Source organism: Cucumis melo, chromosome 9 (assembly GCF_025177605.1).
Source record: "Cucumis melo cultivar AY chromosome 9, USDA_Cmelo_AY_1.0, whole genome shotgun sequence".
NCBI lineage: Eukaryota > Viridiplantae > Streptophyta > Magnoliopsida > Cucurbitales > Cucurbitaceae > Cucumis > Cucumis melo.
The window spans coordinates 2,985,839-3,004,749 of NC_066865.1; the positions used below are offsets into that span (position 1 = coordinate 2,985,839).

The window sequence follows — 18,911 nt, forward strand, 5'->3', positions numbered from 1 at the left end:
CAGCACTAGTAGTATCATGAGTACAGCTCTCCCCACTTAAACTATCCTTAAATCTAGTGCAATTGACTATCTCGTCTTGGGGCACTAAGATGGCATACTTGGATAATCATTTGTAATATTTTTCATATTCTACCCAAACATAACTTCTCATTCAAGCTTCAGAGATTCATTCTATTTCACATCTCACGATGACCTCAGATAAAGTTATCAGGAATAATTCTTCCATGTTCTTTCCAACAAACTAGTCTACCATTAAGGCATAACTTAGTAAACACCATTAACACTTTGTCCCTTTTCTAAAACAAGAGAATGGCAAATCCCACTCGCCTATGTTATACCGAAAGTTTTTGTTCCTAGAGCCTTTAAAAACTTAATTCCTAAGTTTTTCTTAGGATTGTCTCACATAATTCCCATACCAACAACAATATATAGAGCCAAACAAGACATCCTCAGCTCACCAAAATACTTTCTAGCAAAAGGTGGCCAATGTCGTTTTAACTTCCTCAACCCCACGTCTAAACTATCAGGAACGTCACAAGTTCCCTTAGTAAGTTGACTAGGTTGTATGCCATAACGAGGTATGTTTTAATGCTACTTACTCATGCAATTCTAACTCTTGTCGAGTCTCACTATAAGAACATGGAGCGTTCCCGACGCAGAAAAGGACGTCGGCATAAAGAACGTCGGGAATAAAGGCTTTCCCGACGCCGTCAACAACGCGTCGGGAAAACACTCTTTCCCGACGCATCACGAAGGCGTCGGCAAGTATACGTCGGGAAAAGGGTAAATTAATTTTAAAAAAAGAACTATTCCCGACGTCGTGAACAGTGCGTCGGAAGCGGCATCGGGAATAGGTGTTTTTCCCGACGCAGCATCAAACGTCGGGCAAAATGTTTAATGAGCATCGGGAATTCCCCTTTTCCCGACGCTTTTTGGGGGATTTCCCGATGCCACGTCACTGCGTCGGAAAATCCCCTTTAAATCGTTTCAATTCTGTAATTTACAGAACCGAAATCGAGAGGGGGAAAAGAGAAGAGAAGCCGAGAGCGTCGTCGCCATTTTCGTCGCCCTTCCACCGTCGTCCGTCGTCGTTGTCCCTTGCCGCCGTCTGCCACTTTAGGTAAGTGGAAAATGGAAATTTATTTAGTTTACATTTATGTTTTAGGGTTTTTTTTATGAAAATTATTTTAGGATTTTCTTTTGGAATAGATTTTTGTTTGTTAAATGTATTTTTGTATAGAGTGTGTGTAATTTGTGGTTGAGTTGAAATTTGAATGGTTTAGGGTTATTTAGAAAATTGAATTGAGGGGGGATTTTATAGTTAAATGAAAATTGAATGGGGGTTGAATTGGGGAGGGGGTTTATTGTTAAATTGAAAATTGAATTGGGAGGGGTGTTTATATTTGAATTGAAAATTGAAATTGGAGGGGAGGAGGGTTAATAGTTAAATTGAATTGGGGGAAGGGGGGGAGATGTATAGTTAAATATAAAATTGAATTGGGGGGAGGGGGTTTAAGTTAAATTGAAAATTGAAATGGGGGGATGGGGGATTTATAGTTGAATTGAAAATTGAAATTGGAGGGGAGGGGAAGGGGGGTTAATAGTTAAATTGAATTGGGAATGTAATATGTGTGTTAAGATTTGTTTTAGCTATCCTGCAGTTATGGTAGCCTGTTTGTGTTGAATATTTTTATTGTTGATTTGAGATGGCTATCCTGCAGTTATGGTAGCTTTTTTGTTTTGAATTTGTTTATGTTTGTGATGGCTATCCTGCAGTTATGGTAGCCTTTTTTGTTTTGAATTTACTGGTTTCAAAGGGTGGTAGTAGGATAGCTTGAAGTATTTTGTTGTTAATAATTAGGTTGTGTTGGTTATCCTGCAGTTATGGTAGCCTCTGTAGTTTGGAGGGGTTTGTAGGATGCAATGATATTTTGAAGTATTTTGTTGTTAATAATTAGGTTGTATTGGCTATCCTGCAGTTATGGTAGCCTCTATAGTTTGAAGTTAGTTATTGAAAAATAGTGAAAATTCAGGGGAGTAGAGAGTGAGAGACATATGTTTCTAATCAAAACTATTTATGTTTTCGGGACTTAAACAATGGATAAGGGTTGGATGAAACTTAGAAATAAGTTATCCCTTGAGTATAGACATGAAGTGACCCAATTTTTAGAATTTGCCAAATTTCACGTTGATGCTTACGGACGATTAAGGTGTCCATGCAAGAGATGTTTGAATTTAAATTGGAGCTCATTAGAGGGTGTGGAACGACATTTGCTGACTATTGGAATATCCCCCTACTACACAGAATGGGTGTATCATGGAGAGTCATTAAGCTATAGAGGTACAGAAAACTTTGAGGAAGGAACTAGTAGTAATCCTTTTAATGAAGGAACTAGTAGTACACAATTTAATGAAGAAGGTGATATCTTTGGTATGCTAAATGATTTACAAGCCCTTATTGAACATGAAGAGGAAATAGAGGAATTTCATTTGGAAGATGAAATGCCGATGAATGTTGGGGTAAATATAGATGAAGATACAACAAATAATATATTTCAGGACTTATTGAATCAAGCACGTAATGCGTTGTACCCCGGCTGTTCTGAATTTTTGTCGTTGAATTTTTTGGTTAAGTTGATGCATGTGAAAGTTCTAAATGGTTGGAGTACCAAGTCGTTCGACATGTTGTTAGAACTCTTAAGAGCACCGTTTCCAATGTGTAATAGTACTTTTCCTAGTTCATTTTATGAAGCAAAATGAAAACTTCGTGACTTGGGCTTGGGATACGAGACTATTCACGCGTGCAAGTATGACTGTGTATTGTATTGGAAAGAGTTTACTGATTTGCAACATTGTCCTACATGTGGCAAGGCTAGGTACAAGGTTAATCATAATAGAGGGAAAAAAATTCTGCATAAGGTATTGCGCCACTTTCCTTTGGTACCTAGATTACAGAACTTGTTTGTATCGCAGGAAGGGTCTGCTGACATGAGATGGCATAGGGACAAACGTGTTGAAACAGATGATGTCTTGAGACATCCAGCTGATGCAGAGGGGTGGAAGCACTTTGATTCTGAATTTCCTGATTTTGCTTCTGATCCACGAAACGTGCGTTTGGGCTTGACTTCAGATGGGTTTAACTCATTTGGTCAAATGAGTACCTCGTACAGTATGTGGCCTGTTGTGTTACTTCCTTACAATTTGCCACCATGGAAATGCATGAAAGAGACAAATTTCTTTATGTCACTGCTCATACCCGGTCCTAAATCTCCTGGTAGGGAAATTGATGTATATCTCCAACCATTGATTGAGGAATTGAAAGAGTTATAGACTTTTGGGGTGCGTACGTATGACTCTCTTACAGGTCAGTTCTTTCAGCTATACGCAACCTTGTTGTGGACGATTAATGACTTCCCGGCATATGGTGACCTATCAGGGTGGAGTACGAAGGGGTATCAGGCATGTCCTATATGCATGGGTGATAGATCGTCTTCGAAATACGAGGTAGAATATCTTTCATGGGACATAGACGTTATCTTCCACAGAATCACGTTTGACGTAGAAGTAGGCTACACAATGGAAAGGTAGAGCGTAAGGCTCCTCCTGTGGTGATGAATGAGCATGAAATATTAGAACAACTAGATTAGTTGGAGTTTCCAGTTATGAGTAAACATCCTTCAATACAGGATAAGAAAAGAAAGAGAGCTCTGAATTGGACGAAGAAAAGTATTTTTTTCAATCTTCCTTACTGGTCGAGACTTTTGTTACGTCACAAACTTGATGTAATGCACATTGAGAAAAATGTTTGTGACAATTTGGTTGGTACGTTATTGAACATCGAAGGGAAAACGAAGGATACCACGAATGCTCGGTTGGACCTACAAGATCTGAAGATAAGAAAGGATTTACATCTTGTAGAAGTGGGTAACTGATTGGTGAAGCCACATGCTAGCTACACGTTGACTACCAGTGAACGAGTAGAGTTTTGTAAGTTTCTGAAATCAGTTAAGTTTCCCGATGGATTTGTTTCCAATATATCGAGATGTGTGCATGAAAGAGAGGGTAAAATATCAAGACTAAAAACGCATGATTGTCATGTTTTATTACATCGACTGCTACCAATTGGTATTCGAGCATTCTTACCGAAGAACGTATACACTGCTATAACCGAATTATGTAATTTTTTCGTGACTTGTGCGCCCGAACGATAAGAGTAAGTGATCTAGACAGATTGCAAGCAGATATCATAATCATACTTTGTAAGTTGGAAAGAATATTTCCACCTGGCTTTTTTAGCATTATGGTACACCTTGCCGTTCACTTACCATATGAAACGAAGATTACTGGTCCGATTTCTTATAGTTGGATGTATCCGATTGAAAGAAGTCTACGCACGTTAAAGCAGTATGTTAGAAACAAAGCACGTCCTGAGGGGTCAATTGCAGAAGCCTATGTCATGAATGAATCTAGCATCTTTTGTTCACGTTACCTACGTGCTATAGAGACTCGATTCACAAGAGATGAGCGAAATAATGATACCATTGTAGAGAACAAGGTAATTGGTGACTTTGAAATTTTCAAGCAGAAAGTACGACCCTTAGGTGCATCAAGTGTTCGTGCTATATCAGAGGAAGAGAAACGACTCTTCCATTGGTACATACTGAATAATGCTGACGAAATATCAGGGTATTGTAAGTAAGCATATTCCTCATCTTTGTAATTTTTAAATATTTGTTATATATTGTTCTTACAGAAATTAAACTCATCCCTATTAGGAAACATTTGAAGCTCCAACGTCGACATGCTCAAAATTCTATGGATTTGTATAAAATACATGAATGGGCATTCCCTTAATGGTTTCGAGCACAGGTGTTAGAACTGCGTCAGTCTGCAAACCTATCTGATGATTTCTTCTCACTAGCGATGGGACTATCCTTTGACGTTCGTTGTTACAATGGATGCATCGTAGGTGGTGTAAGATTTCACACTATTGAACTTGATTCTCGACGTACTACTCAAAATAGTGGAATAATGGTCATTGGTGAAAGGGATGCAAGTGGAACTAGCGACAATAATTTCTACGGTGTTTTGGACGAAGTGTTGCACGTACAATATCCGTTGGGAAGAAATGTATGGCTATTTAAGTGTCGGTGGTATGACACGGACGTAAACAAAAGTCAAAGAACACACATTGAAGTAGGGTACAAATCTCTCAACACATCCCGTTTTTGGTACGCGGAGGAACCTGTAATTCTTGCAACTCAAGCACATCAAGTTTTTTACGTAGATGATCCAAAAAATGGTAGCAATTGAAAAGTTGTGCAAGTCATCCAAAATAAGCGTATTTGGGACGTGCCAGAAGTGAAGGATGTTCAGAATGACCATATTAATATACTAGAAGCTGTTGTAAGCCACCAAGTGGATGACCACATCGAGAATGACACTCTATGCAGAAATGACGTTGATCCCACAATCGTTGAAAGACCGGTTGTGCGTCATGTCACTGACGACTTCATCGATGATTTGGATGAACACTTGTCACATGCAAGCAATGAGGAATTATAGTGACAAATTAAACCACGTACGCACATATTTATATCTAGTTTATATATTTTGATTCTAGCTATGTGTTTGTATTTGGTTATTGAATGTTTGTTTTCTATGTCCATAGTCATTATGTCATATCGACGATCAAGTTTTATGGAGACGGACGATATGTTCCTCCAGTTTGAGGATGATTTAGATAACATTGCGGGAGGGTCATCATCTGTGGGCGACAATACGGTGAGTCTAAGAATTTTCTTCATTTTAACTTACAAATATTTCATGTAGGGATTTCTAACTTTATATGTTATTGTCTATTTATTGAGCAGGGTCTTCTTCTCAACAAACGACTCCGACTCTTAGGAGACGTGCACAGTCTCGACTCTTGGAGTTAGAGCGCCACGTTACAATAAATGGGCGCATTCCGATGACGATTGCCCCTGGAGCGGAGAAGCCTATTTCTCCACACGCTGTTCGCTTCAGCCAGGCGATAGGCGTGTGCGTGCGAAAGACATTTTCCGTCTGTTGTCTTAAGTGGGCGGACGGTGGGAGAGGATACATTGAGGTCGTCAAGGGCGACCTCCAGGTAATTAAATGCATTACACATTTATATATGATTTCATTTGAAACATATCTAACTTTAACCAATCTAATGTGTTATGTTTGTAATGTGTAGCGATTGTTTGTGCTTGATTTCAATGATCAAGCAATGAACAGGTTTGTTGAGCATCAGATGCTCACGACCTTTAAAGAGTTCCGGGCCGACTGTCATAGATATTTCAAAAAGTACAGCGACCCGGAGGAGGCTCGTTCCAACTCACCAAACGCATTGGTTGGACGTGATGAGGATTGGCACTTCCTCTGCGACCATTATATCAGCCGTGCATTCCAGGTATTTGTCATGATTAATTATGATAACAAGTTTTAATATGTATAAGAAATAAACAATATAATTGTTTTAATGCAGGAGCAATCACGGACGAACAAGGCTACTAGATAGAAGCAGCCTTACAATCATAGTAGCGGGTCCAAGTTGTTTCTACAACGACAGTATGAGCTCGCTGAAAGAAGAGGACAGCCGATCGATCGTGTGGAATTGTTCCGGGAAACACACGTTCGAGCTGGGACATTCGTGTCGCAGGCCACCAAGGATGCGCATGTAAGTTATGTCCTTATTAATTATCCACTTTCATTAAATATTTTTGCGCGTTACCTAACATAGTTTTTAAATTTGTTGCCGAATCAAATGCTGGAACTCCAATCCCAGCCTATCCCAGAGGGTAGTCAGCCACTCTCTGAAGATGAGATATGCGATCAGGTGTTGGGTAGACGACCAGGCTACTCAAAAGGCCTTGGTTGGGGACCCAAGCCGAAGGCTCGCAGAACGGCGAGTGCAAGCAGTTCGTCAATATCTTGTTCGCAGTCCACAGAAAAAGAGATTGAATTACAAGCTAAACTTCATGAAGCTTTGGAACGGATTGAAGTACAAGATAGAAATCACCAAGCATTAGCTTCACAAGTGGAAAGTATGAAAAAGATGATAGAAGAACTAACTCGTGCACAACAGGGACCACCACATGATCCCTAGCTCTGCAATACGTATATGTCTCTATTATTCTTAAGTTTTTGCAATATATGATTATGTACTAAACTTAGTTATTTTTATACCATTTTTAGGACTGAAGGTGTAGAATAACGCGCGTACGCACCTCGTTGGGAGACTTTTTCTTAATGTTTATGTTTTTTCTATTTTGAGAACTATATTTTGTTGTAGTGAACTTATTTGTATTATTTATTTTAATTCTATTTTTTTAATTTGTGTTTGTATATTTCTTAATTTGTTTTAATTTAATCCAAAACGTCGGGAAAATATTTTGAGATATCCGAACATTATTGTGAATGTTTGAGCAAAATATTATAAGGAAAAAAGTATAAATAAAATATTTAAAATATATATAAAAAGGAATTCCCAACGAAAAGAAACGTCGGGAAAAAACGTCGAAAAAGAGCTTTTCCTGACGCCTAACATGCGTCGGCATAGGCTGCGTCGGGAATACCTCATTCCCGACGCATTTCTCCCGACGTTTTTCCCGACGCCGTTTGGTACGTCGGGATATCCTTTCCCGACGTACTTTTCATTTTTACCGACGTTTTTTGGCGTCGGAAGTACCTCCTTCTCTTGTAGTGTCTCTAGTGCATAAGCTCTTGATTTTCCAAACTCATGCTCATAACCCTTAGGTTTCCTAAAATCATGCTCTGATACCAAATTATCACACCCCGTTCTGGGTTTTCCACTCTAAACTAGAACATGGCATGATTATACTCTTTAAAAACATTCCCTTCCCGATGTAAGATTAGAAAAATACTTTTCTTTAAATTCTATAAAAAATTTAACATAATCTCCCCTGAAAAATGGATTAACCGCACCTGCAAAATAGAAGAAATTCTTACTTCTATAATTTTACAGAAATAGTAATTAAAACGTTAAAATCATATATTACCATAAACCGTAAGTAAGACCAACAAACCTGTCCCCAATCCAACTAGGGCAAGACGTCTAAATATACGTCCAAAGATAGCTTGCACATGACCAAGGAATCATGCGGCCAAAACTAGCTCACGCATATTTAGTACCTACCACGATACCAACCTCCATCCAATCTAACCATGATAACATACTAAATACACGACCCGGAATAGCTCACACATGATCCATATCCACAAGGAAACACACAGCCAAACAGAGCTCATGCATATACTTAGCACCTATCAGAATAACAACCTGCATCCAATCCAACCATGATATCATATTAAATAACAACCTGCATCCAATCCAACCATGATATCATACTAAATACACGGCCTAGAATAGCTCACACATGATCCATTTTCAAGGAAACGTGGTCAACTGGAGCTCATAGATATTTAGCACCTACCACAGTAACAACCTCTATATCCGCTCCTATGTGCACATAGAGCCACCCACCATGGGTTAAACAAGGCCCAAAGCTAAAATCACATCCTCCATCCATGTCCTCACCTAGGCTTAGGTTCCCAGATCTCCGATCACGACCTCTTTCAGCCCCAGAATCCCCTGACAACTATACATGGAGCTACAGAAACACATTCACGGCCTTTAGGGTAATCACCATCATCCATAAAAACCACATATTTTAGGTTTAAAACCAAACATGGTTAGAAACACATTTCAAATCATTTTTTATCCTTAGTCATCAATACATACTTTTAAAACTCCTTCAAGTCTAGTTATAAATCAATGAATGTCTTAGAAACCAGTTATCATCTAAAACTTGCTCAGTAAGTTTGGAAAACCACATTTCAAACCATTTTACGTTTCAAAGACTCCAATTTCTCTCTTACGTTCCAAATATAGGAAAACATTCTTTTCCATAACCCCATTTATAAAATAGGAATAACAATTTCGAATTCCTTCTTTTTATACACGATTTGTACTAATAGTAAACTAAAAAATTATTGGGCAGTGAATAAGAGAGATGGATTCTAGCTATATCTACCTAACTGGTAGTTTCATTGCATAATTATATTTATTACTATTAGTTCTTTTAGAAAAAAAAAAGAGAATGTTAAAGCTATTTTATATTTTGATGAGGATATATGTGTAATTTGATGAGTGATGTTGGAAATGACTCTTAATATATATGTAGAAATGAAAACTGGAGATTAAAATTACTGAAGGCCGGGGTGAAATAAAAGGATAGATGGAATGGAATAGTAGAATAAGTTGGGAGTTGGAGTTTGAAGCATGAGTAGTTAAAAGAAATGATGTGAGAAATTGAGTTTTGCTTTGGCCCTCGCATCTGAAATTTGAAGTTTACTTTAGTTTGAAGTTTGTTTAATTCTAGTTGATGTAGTTTTTATTGTTTAATTTTAATTTCTATACTTCTAATAAATCGTAAATCTATTGTAACACTAGAAGAAATATGCCCTTTAATGTCGGTTGGAAAAAATGAAAATGGAGCTTTAATGTCGCTTTTTGAAATGCGGATGTTTAATGTCGGTTTAAAACCGACATTAAAGAGAGAGCTTTAATGTCGGTTTAAAACCGACATTAAAGGTATAGTTAATTTTTTTTTTATTTTTAAAAAACTTAAATACCTTCTCTCTTACTTTACTCTTTTATTTCTCACGATCCCTCGCCACACGATTTCTTCCCTCTCCTTATCAATTTCTTCCATCTCTTCTCAATCTCATTTTCAACCTCTTCTCCGACGAATAGTCACCGCGCACACAATCGTCGTCCCTTGTGTCCAGCCATCGCCGCGTCTGTTACTATTGTGCTCGTTCGTTGTCTGTTCACAGTCCTCATTCCTCACGTTTGCGCGTTCGTGCCCAGCCCTCGCTACCACCGTTCCTAGCCCTTTCGTCGACCACTAGCTGCTAAAAAGCTTTTCCCACTCTTTCACGACTTCATCGATGTTCTTTCTTCTCGTTCTTGCTGTGAAATCTCATTTTCAATACTTCAATCCTTTTTTTTCTTCCGTACAAAATTGGAGAACATAGTTTCATCCGAGGTTAGGGATTTTCTTTTATGTTAAAGCACTTGAGTGTGGTTTTATCCTTTTAGGTTTAATATATACATATGTTCCCTTAACTCTGGAAATTGCTGAGCTTTCTTTTAGGTTTATTCTTTTATGGAACTGAACGCAACTGCTGAGCTTTCCTATTGGAGACGTTCGTATGGATTGTTTTACGAACGTTTTTCCAACGTTTTACGATTGTTTTTCCAACTTTCCTATTGGAAAAAGCATCATCGGCGCATGAATTGTTTTACATGAGGAACAGAATGTTGAAGGAAGGAGATAGGAGACGTTCGTACCTTCCATACCGGCAAGACCTCGTCGGATTCTGGGCAAATCTCAACACCGTGAGCAAAGCATTACCTCCATTCTAAGCCGCTCAATAGGTTCTACTACTAAATTCAATATTTAGATTAATTATTTTTTATTAATTTTCATAATCATAATTCTCCGAACATATCCATGAGTTTTTGATCATCTTCAAACACAAAAACGGTTGGATTATTTGACTGTATATATATGAATAGTTGTTTGATCTATGAACTCCATGATTTCTTAGGTGTTTAGCTTAAGAAATGTAGTCGATATAGATAGGAGTTCTAAACTATACTCTTTGATTTACGACTAAATTTGTTTTCTAAAATTTTACTTCATTCCTTTGTAAGTGTTTGAATAATTTTCATTGATCGAATTCAGTTCTTTTTTTTTTTCACCAAGTGGGTATCTCTTGACTTTCTTTCTTCTAAAGTGTAAGAAAATATTATATGTGGTATGTACAAAAGACACTAGAAAACTAGAAAACAATTGAATGATGGATGAGTTGACAAAAAAAATAATGATTTGTTACTTAAATTAAACAGTTCTAGAACTTCAAATTTTTTTTATTAGATTCCAATTGTTGGTTGGGGGGTACAGTAAGAAATAAGTAGGATTCTTGATGGATAGTTTTGATGGTTATGGTTAAACGATAAACCAAAAGAAAACTCCCATATTATAATTCTCTTATCAACCCTAATTACTAAACAACACTCCTAAACATTTTCTATCATTTCAATACATCTTTTTTTTTTAAAGAAACTAAAAGACTAATTTACCACTAGATTACCTAAAGACAATGATCCATATGTGTTAGCTGTCTATACAAAGAACATAGAGTTTAGGGACTCAAGATCCATGAATTTTTTCTAAATTCATCGATAATTACGGTTCATTGACTTCTTTTGAACCATTTGGATGTAAGACATGAAAATAGAATAAATTGAAATGTTATATATAACAGTTCAACATGGATTTCTTATTTCATTTCTTATTTCATTTCTTAATACTCTAACTAAACAAGTGGATAGTTGCTTGTGAACATAGAACTTTGAGTATGCTTTTTATGACTTTGGGACACGTTTGACTAGGGTCATTTTCTTTTGTATTTTGTTTTTGAAAATTGAATATGTTTGTTTGCATCGATGATCTGATTCGGAATTTTGTTTATTGTTGCTAGTGGAATTTAGATTTCACCTTGCGCTATGTGAAAAGATGAGGAAGATGCATTCTTGAGTTATTAGTTTATGCTCATAAGATGTTTGATGAAATGTCTCGTAAAAGTCTCTTTTTCTTATGCATTGAGTGAGCATTTTGTTTGGTTTTTTAGTATTATTTTTGTGAATGTAGGTTGTTCAAAAGATGCAAACTCCTAAGGAATGTTGGTTTTAACATAGGAAACATATTGTATCATTGTATTATTTATTTCTTTTGTCATTAAACTAAAAGGTTTTGGTTAATATTTATATTCTTCATCTAAGACTTGCTACTATTCTGGTATATAGGTGATTAAGGGGGTTTCCCATGTACAAAGTAGAAGAATGGGCAGTAAACTGAAGTTTGAACTTGAGAGATTTCTCAGTTTTGATTTGTGTTCTTCTCCCTATACTCAAACAAATAAACACAAAGAAGGACGCTGAGCTAGAAACAGAGGCCATGGTAAAAGATAGTATTAGATTCATCAACTTTTGGTGTTATATTATTAATTCTGATTTAAATCTAAATTTGTTATTTGTTTGCAATTGGTATATGTTGCTAAAAAAATCAACATCTTTTAGTCCTTTTTGCTTACTTCTCTTACGCTGTTTGGTACTATCCTGCTTGGACAATATCACAGGGATACTTGCTGTAGCTTACTATAGAATGAGTCATTTTATATGTAGCAGTTGAACATAAAGTTCCTTTACAGTAAACATTGCTTACTCCTCTTGGACTTATATGTGCATTGTTTCCTGCTGCAAGAAGTTGAATCCGTTTCGTTATTTTGTGTGTGTTTTTTTTTTGTTGGTTTGTTCTATCTTTCTTGTTTTCAATGCTTAGAGAAGTAGGTTTTAGCTCATCTGGTTAGAGGAGAGGTTAGTTTAATATGTTGGTTATTCATAAGAGGAAAATTTTCCATTATTGCAACTCACCTTGTGAACTTGTGAACTTGGCAGTGGTAGTGGAAATGGTAGTCTTGCTGGCGAAACAGCAGGTGGTGGGATTATTGGTAAGTTGTGATTCTTCCTCTCTTTCTCTGGTTTTGTTTATTATTTATTATTTTAGTTAATTTTTAATGATGTTTATGTTTACTTGGAATGAAATTCCATTGGTGACGTAAGAGACATTTTTTCTTTGCGCTACTTATGCTTACGTTGGACTACAATAAGCTTTACTTTTCAGCTTATTGTGTTGATGTTGCTTATTTCTTTATAGATTGATATTGGTTTTCATAATAATGTTATGTAAAAAAATGTTGATTATTCATTTGGTGGGCAATATTAAGAACTTTTCATCCTTTTCTGCAATTTCAGTACTTCAAACAACTTTGTTATTCATATAAATGGTTTATTTGGATATTGTTTGTAGATAATTGAAGTGATATCGGGTTGAAAGCTAAGCGATTGTGTAGAAATGGTCAAGCGACCGTTGAAAATTGAAGACTGAGAAGGCATTTAGGATTTTTAATTATTTAATTCTTGTATTAGAATTTTTTTTCATGTACTATTGTAGAATGTATATATAAACATAATATTAATATTTTATTTTGTGTATTCAAATGTAAAAGACAAATGTTATAGTTCCTAACATAATATGAATTTCATTGATTTGTTGGCGTGTGAAAAACATATTTATCTACATTGACCCAATGTCGGTCTATAGGACAATAATGTAACAATTAAATAAAAATAAATTTGTAAAAATGAAAAACTAGGCTTTAATGTCGGTTTTAAACCGACATATCAGAGTTCAACCGACATTAAAGAGCTTCAATAACACTATCAAAGATGTCGGTTGAAAACTGACAAACCGATATTAAAGAGGGCTTTAATGTCGTTTTTAAACCGACATTAAAGCCCAACCGACATTAAAGGGCTTCAATAACACCATCAAAGATGTCGGTTGAAAACTGACATTAAAGGCCTTTAATGTCGTTTTTAAACCGACATTAAATCCCAACCGACATTAAAGACCTTTAATAACGCTCACAAAGATGTCGGTTGCCAAGTGACATTAAAGGCCTTTAATGTCGGTTTTAAACCGACATTAAAGGCCAAAATTCTTGTAGTGTAAGTAGCTAGTTTATTGTGTTGATTTTTTAAATGTTTATATATATAACATTTTTACAATAAATTTTTAAACATATTTACATATTTTATTTTATTATTGACGATATACGTTCAATTTAAATATAATTTATTTTTATTTTGACATATATTTTAAAATATATGTGTATATATATATATATGTATGTATAGTATACTCAACAGCAGGCAGTAGAAAATGTGGATACTATGTTATGAAATTCATGCAAGATATAGTAAGGCAAAAAAGCATCATAATTATAGATGTGGTATGCATTTTCTTGCACCAGTTATTATATTACATTTACTTTGTTTGCGGCCAATGAGACAAGCACCTTATACACAATCTGAATTGGATGCGATGGGAGTTGATTACTATGACTTTCTATGATGCTACATATGATACGTATTTTTATTGCAACGAACCAATAGTTTTATAGGTTTAGGTATATTGTGATCATATGATATCAATTTCTATCGAGTTATGTCTTATATGATCCTATTAGTTAGATACATTTTTTTTAGAAACAATTGGTTTACTGTTGATTAATGAAAAATAATTAGTCTATTTGATAGATGTTTAGTAAGTTTATGAAATATATGTTACTTATGTTTCAATTATATGATCTGATGGTATAAATTTTATAATTGTTATTATTGATATTTTGCATGAGTTGTTTGAAGTTAAAGTTAGAAGTTTCAAGTTGTTGGAGTTCCAGAGTTATGTGAGTTATGTAGTTTTGAAGTCGTGGCAAAATTGTGCAGGTGTTATGTAGTTGAAATTTTTTTGGAGGAGTTGTTTGAAGTTATGAAGTTAGAAGTTTCAAGGTTCTGGAGTTATGTGAGCTCTGTAGTTTGGAGTTGTTGTGGAGTTGTGCAAATTATGTAATTGAAAAGAATTTGCAAGAGTTGTTCGTAGTTGTATGTAATGGATTTTGCATAATTTGACGTTTTGGTATTTTTAGATATTTTTAGCTTGTTTGAAGTTGATTACAGGTCATATGTATCAGAGGGTCGTAATGACCGATATTTTTTTATTTTTCTAAAGTTGTTATAGTTGATGACCGAAAAACGTCAAGAATAGATTTTTGTTGACGGGCAAAACCCGTCAATAGAAAGGCTATCTTGATGCACAAAATATATACATCAACGAAAAAGGGTGTCTTGATGGGCTTATCCAATTTCGTGATGGATAAAAGACGTCAAAATCACCTTTCTTGATGACCAATACCATCAAAAAAGGTTTTTTTATGACATGTTTTGACCTCAAGAAAACGAGTTTTCTTGATGAGTTTTTTAGTTTACTTAATGGACAAAAAACATCAAAGTCGCGTTTCTTAATGGCCAATACCATCAAGAAAGAGTTTTTAACGACATGTTTTGATCATCAAGAAAAGTAGTTCTATTTATGGTTGGGCTTTCTTGATGTTTGCCTACTTGATGGGCAAAGACCATCAAAGTAGACATTTTTTTACGTGTTTTGCATATTAAAGAAGACCAAATTTGTAGAAGTAATCGTAATGAGTGGAAAATGCATAAATAATAAATTTAGAAATATCATAATATACTATCTCAAAATATATAATAGCTTAAATAAAAAAATTAAATGCAAAAAAAACATGACCAACATTCTCATGGTTACATTAAAAAAGATTCTCAATATTACATAATTTAAACATAAAGAGCATATATATATTTACATGTCAACCACGAAATTGGTGGTTCAAGTTTCTCCAACTTGTATTGTGTACTAAAAAGAAACCTATAAACAAAGAAATATACACAAGCATACTTCTATATAGAAAATAGATAAAATAAAAAAACTAGAAGATAATAAAAAAAAAAAAAAAAAAAAGCTAGCATAATTTGATTTGCTTTTCTCTTATTCACCCCTAGCATTTTGTTGTGGCTTGTGAACATGAGTGGAAATAAAACAAAGAATGAGATATTTATATCCAAAGGTTTGAAAATGAAGAATTTGAAAGGTTGAAAGAGATGCAAAAGAGTTAATATGAGATAAGGGAATATGAATAGTTGGGAGATAGAAGATTAAATGATAGAGAGGAATGGATTTGGATAAATTTAAATGATATAATTAATTGGAGAGAAAATTTTATAATTTTGAAAAAAATTATAATAAGGAGATTAAAAGTTAAAAGAAAATGTAACCTCTTGAATATGAAAATGGCCATGAATGACAAACTTGACATTAAAACAAGACAAAAAGAAAGTTATAATGAGAGGATAAAATAAGACGACAATATTTCTCCACTGCTATACTTCTATATGTAACAGAAAGAAACCCAATCGCCAATTGTTCACTCTCTTTTTCTGTCATCGCCATTGATAACTCCTCTTCGCGTCCACCAGTTTGTCTAATCCCACAAATTTCTGCGATCATTGCTATCCAATTTTAAATCGAACTTCATATCCATACCAAGAATGGCTTGAAAAAACTTCAACGCACTAGAAGAATTTTGGCCTTTAATGTCGGTTTAAAACCGACATTAAAGGCCTTTAATGTCACTTGGCAACCGACATCTTTGTGAGCGTTATTAAAGGCCTTTAATGTCGGTTGGGCTTTAATGTCGGTTTAAAAACGACATTAAAGGCCTCTTTAATGTCGGTTTAAAAACGACATTAAAGGCCTTTAATGTCAGTTTTCAACCGACATCTTTGATGGTGTTATTGAAGCCCTTTAATGTCGGTTGGGCTTTAATGTCGGTTTAAAAACGACATTAAAGCCCTCTTTAATGTCGGTTTGTCAGTTTTCAACCGACATCTTTGATAGTGTTATTGAAGCCCTTTAATGTCAGTTGAACTCTGATATGTCGGTTTAAAACCGACATTAAAGCCTAGTTTTTTTATTCATTTTTACAAATTTATTTTTATTTAATTGTTACATTATTGTCCTATAGACCGACATTGGGTCAATGTAGATAAATATGTTTTTCACACGCCAACAAATCAATGAAATTCATATTATGTTAGAAACTATAACATTTGTCTTTTACATTTGAATACACAAAATAAAATATTAATATTATGTTTATATATACATTCTACAATAGTACATGAAAAAAGATTCTAATACAAGAATTAAATAATTAAAAATCCTAAATGCCTTCTCAGTCTTCAATTTTCAACGGTCGCTTGACCATTTCTACACAATCGCTTAGCTTTCAACCCGATATCACTTCAATTATCTACAAACAATATCCAAATAAACCATTTATATGAATAACAAAGCTGTTTGAAGTACTAAAATTGCAGAAAAGGATGAAAAGTTCTTAATATTGCCCACCAAATGAATAATCAACATTTTTTTACATAACATTATTATGAAAACCAATATCAATCTATAAAGAAATAAGCAACATCAACACAATAAGCTGAAAAGTAAAGCTCAGTTATAGTAACTTCATTATCTGCTGATACTTGGAGATGAATAAAAATGAAAACAAAAACCTTATGATTCAAGAGAAAGAAAAGCTACTTTACGTGAAAGGATTAAAAAAATTAAAATAGAAGAAAAAGACTAAGAAAAAGAAAGTCACCAGTCCCTGCCTTTCAAAGTATTTTGCCCCCTCATATGCCAAACCAATTGTCTGACCTAATGTGGCAGGCATTTGCTTCCATATGTGGAAACACAGTATGATTACGATATGAAAAGTAAAACCATCATACCCTATCAGCATTGCTACTCCCTTAGGAGGTTACGATAAGTAAACACATTTGCCCTCACATTTTACATTTCACCAATTAGCAAAGGCAGGAATTTTTTGCGAGCTTTAGAACCTTAGGATCATTCTATATCTCTGTTGTTTAACACTAAAAACTGATTTTGTCATTTTAACGTTTCATGAGAAAAATGAAGAAAAGATATGGTAACAACAACTGTTTTCTATCTAATCATATTGAGACCTTGCTTCTCCTATTCTGTCTTCAAAAAACAACTACTCTTTTACTCAACCTCAATGTCATCACCAATCTACACATGATAATATTCCCTTTTCCACATTTCTTTCCTAGTCCATGCATGGGTAATATACTTCCTTCCAGAATGAGATTTCTTTCTTTACCCCATTTGAAATAATTTTGCATGCCTCCACCATTCCACTTTTACTCATGACCTTCTCCATTCACAACACAGTCTCACAACTTTAATTGTTGATAAAGGAAATTATTCACAAGTTTATATTACCCTTTCCTAACCAGCTTGCAAGTATGAGTTAAATGAATAAAGAGGAGAGCATCTTTCCACCTTTATCAACCATACTTCACTTCTAACAATAGGAATCCAAAAAGCTTTGCGTTTGATTGAAAGGACAACACCCCATAATTCTAAGCGGTTCTTTCTTCCACAATTCTTTGAAAGAAAGATAAGCTTTTAGCCAACATGGGTAGGTGATGGGTCCATCTTCTAGTCACAATAACAAGGTAATTGCTAAATGAATAATGGAATGAAAAGCAAGTAGAATAGCTGATTATTATAGGAACCACATACCAGAACTAAAATACGAACAGCATCACAAGAATTTCCAGCTTCTCCATCTTCAACTTTATCCCGACTCTCAATTATCTATTTCATTATTAAGTAAGATAGAGGGGGGAAATAAAAACAATAGCTGAATGACTTGCAGAATTGGAAGGATGTTGAGTTTACCATGCGGAAAATAGTGTGGGATCTACTACTGTACAAATTCATATTTGTCTCTCCAATATGACGATGAGCTGAATGTATAAACAAGTTGTTAAAATTACTTTCAATCACTAATATATTTAAGAAGAGGCAGACAAAGTCCTAACAAACCAGAGGTATTGGCTTCTAAGAGATCAAAATAGAAATGAAAATGAAATCATTTCAAGAGGTAAAAAATTCAAAACGCTCCCTATTCAACTCTTCAGTCTCAAAATCAGAAGTTTAGAATTATTAACCCAAAGGCTGAGAAATATAAAATAAATTTGGAAACAAAATAGAATTCCATTAAGCTCTTTAAGGAGGAAGCAAAGGACTGTATTCTTTGGAAATTTAAATTACATTCTCCAAATTCCATAAGATCGAGAACTTGCTCAGAAGAAGCAACAATCTCTTCTCGCAAACCAGCAACATAGATTCCCTGCTGCAAATATGGAGAAAAAAAACTATCAACAAAAGTAGATAGAATTTTGGACATGGAACAATAAGTTGCACCAAGTTGAAAATTAA

General features: G+C 34.8%; 2 long non-coding RNA genes across 2 annotated transcripts; one reads left to right on the forward strand and one right to left on the reverse strand.

Annotated features, from left to right (window-relative positions):
• The first annotated feature begins 6,090 nt into the window (after positions 1-6,090).
• Positions 6,091-6,664, forward strand: LOC127150965 (uncharacterized). The gene is made up of 3 exons (XR_007823621.1): positions 6,091-6,130; positions 6,221-6,436; positions 6,512-6,664. It is a non-coding gene; the product is annotated as an uncharacterized LOC127150965 (long non-coding RNA).
• An 11,557-nt stretch (positions 6,665-18,221) lies between these two features.
• Positions 18,222-18,823, reverse strand: LOC127150920 (uncharacterized). Its single transcript, XR_007823500.1, has 3 exons — positions 18,744-18,823; positions 18,369-18,436; positions 18,222-18,284 (listed from the first exon to the last, which is right to left on the reverse strand). It is a non-coding gene; the product is annotated as an uncharacterized LOC127150920 (long non-coding RNA).
• Positions 18,824-18,911: the final 88 nt, after the last annotated feature.